Source organism: Bidens hawaiensis, unplaced genomic scaffold, assembly GCF_021521415.1.
Source record: "Bidens hawaiensis isolate Kalapana, Puna unplaced genomic scaffold, B.hawaiensis_p1.1 tig00000536_1, whole genome shotgun sequence".
Lineage (NCBI taxonomy): Eukaryota > Viridiplantae > Streptophyta > Magnoliopsida > Asterales > Asteraceae > Bidens > Bidens hawaiensis.
Genome location: NW_027491034.1, coordinates 2,495,085 through 2,501,422, shown reverse-complemented (window position 1 = coordinate 2,501,422; position 6,338 = coordinate 2,495,085). Strand labels below are relative to the sequence as shown.

The 6,338-nt window shown below is 35.7% G+C and overlaps 1 long non-coding RNA gene across 1 annotated transcript; it reads left to right on the top strand.

Moving 5' to 3' along the window:
- Positions 1–5,359: 5,359 nt before the first annotated feature.
- Positions 5,360–5,804, top strand: LOC143635571 (uncharacterized). The gene is made up of 2 exons (XR_013154085.1): positions 5,360–5,566; positions 5,629–5,804. It is a non-coding gene; the product is annotated as an uncharacterized LOC143635571 (long non-coding RNA).
- The last annotated feature ends 534 nt before the right edge of the window (positions 5,805–6,338 follow it).

Genomic DNA, 6,338 nt, shown 5'->3' with positions numbered 1-6,338 from the left:
CACAATTATGTTATATCGATCAAAAGAGATTTGCTTTTCCTAATATACTAGCCGACACCAAATAGTTCGTATTATGAGTGGTAACAAGTGTTCTAATTCAATTAAACATACAGTTAGCATCACCAAACCCTCGTCGTCATAACCACTATAATTAATTGTATTCATATTCACTGTTTGATCGTGTTCATCAATTAGTATAAGTCGGCCACTGTTTTCGTGATTAACCCTCTTATAAGGTCGTAAATTGATTAGCGTTTTGTATACGTTTTTTTATCATAGAACATAAACTGTAACATTAATTTGACCAATGATAACTGGTTAATTCAATTTATAATTCTAGGTTTTATGTATAAATGGGAATTCAAACTATTAATATATATTTTATTGTTAATTCAATTTATAATTCTATGTTTTATGTATGTTGTGGTCTAAATTATACATATTGTTATATAAGTATTTCCTACACTTTAATCGGGTTTGAGCTAGTTTTTATTAATAATACTCCTATGTGATTCATATTTAGATTTTAAAGATTCAAGAGACAACAAGCTAAAAAAGAATATTTTTACTAGACTTGAGACAAATAAGTTAATTGACTTATCAATTATGTTTTAAGAATAATTATTTTTATGTATTTGTGAACATGTTGAATTTATAAGAATTAATGTAAGGCCCTGTACCGGCGCCTCACATTGGATGTTGAATTTACTCATAAACACAGTTTTAATCATCAGAGTTAAATAAAACATTCGAGGAATATTTAAACTGTCATAAACATTACGATAATAATTCATAACATGTCTTAAAACATTCATATTGTCTTTCAAAATCAAAACATTAATTATAAAACATAACAAGTCTTCAGATGTCAGGCTCTTATTCTTCTGCCATATGACCTCGCTCAAGCCAGCTGTCTCATTTTACTTACCTGCGTGCATACTAAAAGTCAGCTACGCTGAGTGAGTTCTAGTTAATCATACATCATACAATACATATACTTACCTTCCATTATGCATCCGACGATACATAATATTTACTTTACTAATTTACTTTCATTACATAATTACATACAAACTTCCATACTATATAATTACTATCCATTCTATCTCATATATTATTAGGGTCTGATTCCTTTCTTCTCTATCTCAGATATTATTAGGGTCTGATCCCTCTTTTCTTCTCTATCTCAGATATTATTAGGGTCTGATCCTTTTTCTTCTCTATCTCAGATATTATTAGTGTCTGATCCCTTACTTCTTCATCTTCGTATAAACTGCCTTTACATACCCGTAACGTACATATACTTTCTTTTAATCATTCATACATATTCATATGTTGTACTATATATATATATATATATATATATATATATATATATATATCACTACATGAATATTGACCTTCAGCCACACGAAAAAAGTGTGGCCGTAGGCCTTTAGCCACACACATTTGGTTCAGGTCATATGTGGCCAAAGGTCGCGACACCGTGGGTATGATATGGCCACACACAGTTTTTGGTGGCCTTGTGTGGTAATAAGTGTGGCTAAAGGGTACAGACATTAGTTGCTGGCCATCAAGAAGCCTCTCCAATAAGTGTGGCTAAACGGTAGAAAATGGCCACATGAGTATTTACTATGAGTGACCATTGCACGTATATAGCCACATGAATTAATGTTTCAGCCACATGAATTTTATAATAATGTGGCCAATAGGGTTGTGTTAAGCGTGCATTGTGACATATACTGTGTGGATATACCAAAGCAATGGCCACTTAAATTTAATAATAGTGTGGCTAATTATATTATATAGACATTGGATATTACATTAAAAGTGGCTAAATATATTTACTTGCCACTCAAAAACTCCTTTGTAGATTATAGTGTGGCCATTGTCTTACCGTTTGTCACACAAAATATTTTTCCTAATACAAAGTGTGGCTATTGTAAAACTTTTCGTCACACATAGTGAAGTACTGTGTGGCTAATCATAACTTATAGACACTGGAGGTTATTATAAATGTGGCTAAAAATGTGAACTTGCTAGTCAAAAACTCTTTTGTAGTTTGTGGTGTGGCCATTGTCTTACCGTTTGTCACACATAATGCTTTTCCTAATTTAAAGTGTGGCTATTGTCAAACTTTTCGTCACACATAGTGAGGTACTGTGTGGCTAATAATATCATATAGACACTGGAGGTTGTTGTCAATGTGGCTAAAAATGTGAAGTTGCCACTCAAACACTCTTTTGTGGTGTGGCCATTGTCTTACCGTTTGTCACACATAATGCTTTTCCTAATTTAAAGTATGGCTATTATCAAACTTTTCGTCCCACATAGTGAGGTACTGTGTGGCTAATAATATCATATAGACACCGGAGGTTGTTGTCAATGTGGCTAAAAATGTGAAGTTGCCACTCAAACACTCTTTTGTGGTGTGGCCATTGTCTTTACCGTTTGTCACACATAATGCTTTTCCTAATTTAAAGTGTGGCTATTGTCAAACTTTTCGTCACACATAGTGAGGTACTGTGTGGCTAATAATATCATATAGACACTGGAGGTTGTTGTTAATGTGGCTAAAAATGTGAAGTTGCCACTCAAACACTCTTTTGTTGTTTGTGGTGTGGCCAATGTCTTTACCGTTTGTCACACATAATGCTTTTAAAGTGTGGCTATTATCATACTTTTCGTCACACAAAAATGTTTATGTTGTGGCTAATGGTCATTTATATACTCTAATTTTTGTAATTTCAGGTACTTTTGGCCACACCTATTTAATGTGTTCTATGTGGCCAAATTGTGTGTAATTAGGCAATATATAATTATTTTTATTTTTGGTGCAGTATATAAAACAGCTATAAGCAAGCATGACAAAACAAAATTAGAAACAAATTATATTAACAATAATATTCACTTAAGAAAATGTATATGCAAAATATCTTACAAAATACAAAAATAACGACTACCTAAGGCGTCGGTTTTTTGGCATTGCTCCTTGTCTTCTGTTTGGTCACCCGGTCTATCGTTGTGTACTTTGCCTTTGGCTTCTTGCCAGCTCTGTCTGGTTCTTTTGAGGATGGGAGTGGTGGTAGCTGGAACAACAGAATATGAAAAACAAATATGTATAATTAATGTCGTATTTTGTAATTGAATAGAACAAAATAGTAGGCCTGCAGACGAACCGAACGTTCGCTTTAGCTGTTCGTGAACCTTTCGGCTGGAAGTTTGTTTATGTTCGTTTATGTTTGTTCAATTACGTTAGTTTAGATTATAAACAAACGAACATAAACGAACACAAGTGTTCATTTTTTAAACTAAATGAAAATGAACATAGATATTTGTTCGGTTAAGTTAAAAGGGAACAAACCTCCTGGTCACATACAATTAGGTGTTCTAGCCAAGCAACAAAAGAACCACGTGCGTTGCCAACAGTCACAATTTCACCTGCCTCACAAGGAATAATTGCTTGTTCCTTTATGACTTCATCAATACTAACTTTATAGCAACCCTCCGGGATTGCTTTTCCATGCAACTGTTGTGGAACCGGTGACCAATAAACTTTAGCATTTGCCACCTTGTTACGCTTGTCATGCACACACAAACGACACTCATACACCTATAAACCAGCATGTGAAATTAAGATGGCTTAGTTGAAGTCAATATATAAGTACATACCCATGTTGGTGGGAAATTAACAATGTTTCGCGCAGCACATACCTTTATGACAGTAGGTGGGGAAGCTTCATCCGTAGATACATCAACTTTTCTTTTACGGCTTCTCCGTTTTACCTAAAAACCATTCAATGAATCAATCAACAATTAAAGGAAAAACTGAAATTGCCAAATACTTACTGATGGTTTTTTCGAGCCGTTACTATCCGGAGTGTGGTGTAGTTGTGTTGATGCTTGGTCAACATTTTTCTCTATGGGCTTCATTGGTAATATAACAGAAATTGGAATTGTTAGGACTTATTAGGTTATAAAATATAAAAACTAAAAACTGCCAATATCTTACTGATGTTGTGCTATGGGGATCGACTACCGTTTGGTCAAAACTCTTTTTCACAGACTTGGCCTGCAATTCGGTAAATAGAAAATGAGCACACTCACATTGGAAACGAATTATAAAAAGTACTGAAATTGTCAAATGCTTACTGATGTCGTGATATGGGGAGCGGGTACCGTTTGGTCAACGCTTTTTTCCACAGACTTGACCTGCAATTCGGTAATAGAAAATGAGCACACTCACATTGGAAATGAATTATAAAAAGTACTGAAATTGTCAAATACGTACTGATGTCATAATATGGGGAGCGGGTACCGTTTCTACAACTATTTTATCCGCAGTCTTGGGCTACAATTAACTTATGCAAAATCAACACTCACATGGAAAGTTAGTTATTAAAACAAATCAAACTGTCAAATGGTAACCTGAGAAGTGGATTCTTGTTGCATAGCCTCACCTGAGGTTAAGATGTTTCCCATAGAACTGGCCTACAAATCAATTTATTAGATAATTGAAAATGAAAAATCACATGGAAAGTTGTAATAAACAAAGAAACTGTCAGATACTTACTGGTGCTGGCATTTTATTTTGCGCCACAGTACTAGTACTTTGGTTAGAACCAACCTGGTTGGGAACAGGATTTACCTACGAATTGTGACAAAAATAGTGCCAATTATGTATGTCAAATGCATTAATAATATGTAGCATACGTCACTTACTTGACTTGCCGACATTTGAGGCAACAATCCTTCGAGATGTCTGAACCTGGCCTCAAATGCTAACTGCTCCTTCTCACGGCTTGCTAGCATAGCACTCGTGGATTCAAGTAGAGTCGTCAACCTGTTCACCACTTCATCTCTCTGCACCGCCTCATACTCAAGTTGGGCAATCCGTTGCTTAAACGAGCCTTTTACCTGACTCACACCCCAATATTTACCTGTTGTCAATCCGTACCCAATCCCTTTTAAAAACACACCTTTCTCTTTGCCAAGCACTAAGGTGACGGCATCTGTGCACGGTTCAAGTGCCAGGGCTCCGGAGGCGATCTGCTCCTCATGCTGAGCCTGCAAGAAAACAAATATTATAATACATTTGTAACACGCTTATGTATCCACATAAAGTGTTGAGACAAGTTATACAGACTCAAGTTTTTTTTGTAAACGAGTCAATTACGCTTGTAACACGCTTATGTACAAAAACACATATAAATATTCTAATACGCTAGTAACACGCTTATGTACAAGAATCAAAGTCTATTACTCTTGTAAGACGCTTATGTATCCACATCAAGTGTTGAGGCAAGTTAGACAGACTCAAGTTTGTTTGACGCCAATATAAGGCTATGTGTGTGGCAATGAATTGACTTTAACATGATTTAAAAAGTTTAATACTAAAACATACTAATTTGGTTGCCACGCCTTTGACAACAACATTCTTGTATGCACCATATTTGTCCTCCCTTCCTTTCATCCACATTAATACACGGCTGGGGATCTCATCCGGTCCAATTTCCTTCTTTTTGACCTTGTAAAATATTCAAGAGAAAGCAGCTGACGGTCATGCGTTAGACACATAACCAACAAATCATTGAACTAGAGAGAAAGCAGCTGACGGTCATGCGTTAGACACATAACCAACAAATCATTGAACTAGAGAGAAAGCAGCTGACGGTGATTACCATTTTCTCTCGAAGGTAGGTATAACCCCCTCGTCCCATGTGATGATCAAAAACATTCTTTGCTCGAGCTCCCTTTGATGAAGCCGATTTTTTCTTCAACCACACATTATAATCATTTCGTTATATTTAAAAAAAAACATACACCATATATAGTCGATCAATCTACGTTTGCAGAGTAGAGGATTTATGCCAGAAACTGCTCTGATTGTGTGTACTCAACGAAGCAATCCCAGTCTTCTTGCTTGATCATCGTCCTGTGTCCCTTGGGTATCGCCTTCAGCTTCAGAGGTTTACCGATGTTCGGCATAATGTATTTGGCATACATTTTTCTTCTGAAATCACGAAGAAGGTGTCCGAGCCGATTCATCACAGAAGGCCTGTGAGACGCCTCAATCTCAAAATATTTCTGCATAATATAATACAATAAAGGTAAATTACTTCTCAAAATATAAAATGCATAAATAAAAATTAAGAATAACCGTTATTTGTTTCCATAGTTTATCTCGAAGCTCCTTTGTGACCTCCCTCCAACTTAAATGTCTCAAGCCAACTATTTCCCTTACAACATCCCCTAAAAAACTTGCTAACTTTGATCTGTTTTGGCCAGTGAACCTACCCAGATTATCAAACTCCGCTGCCAGTTTGACACCACCAGAG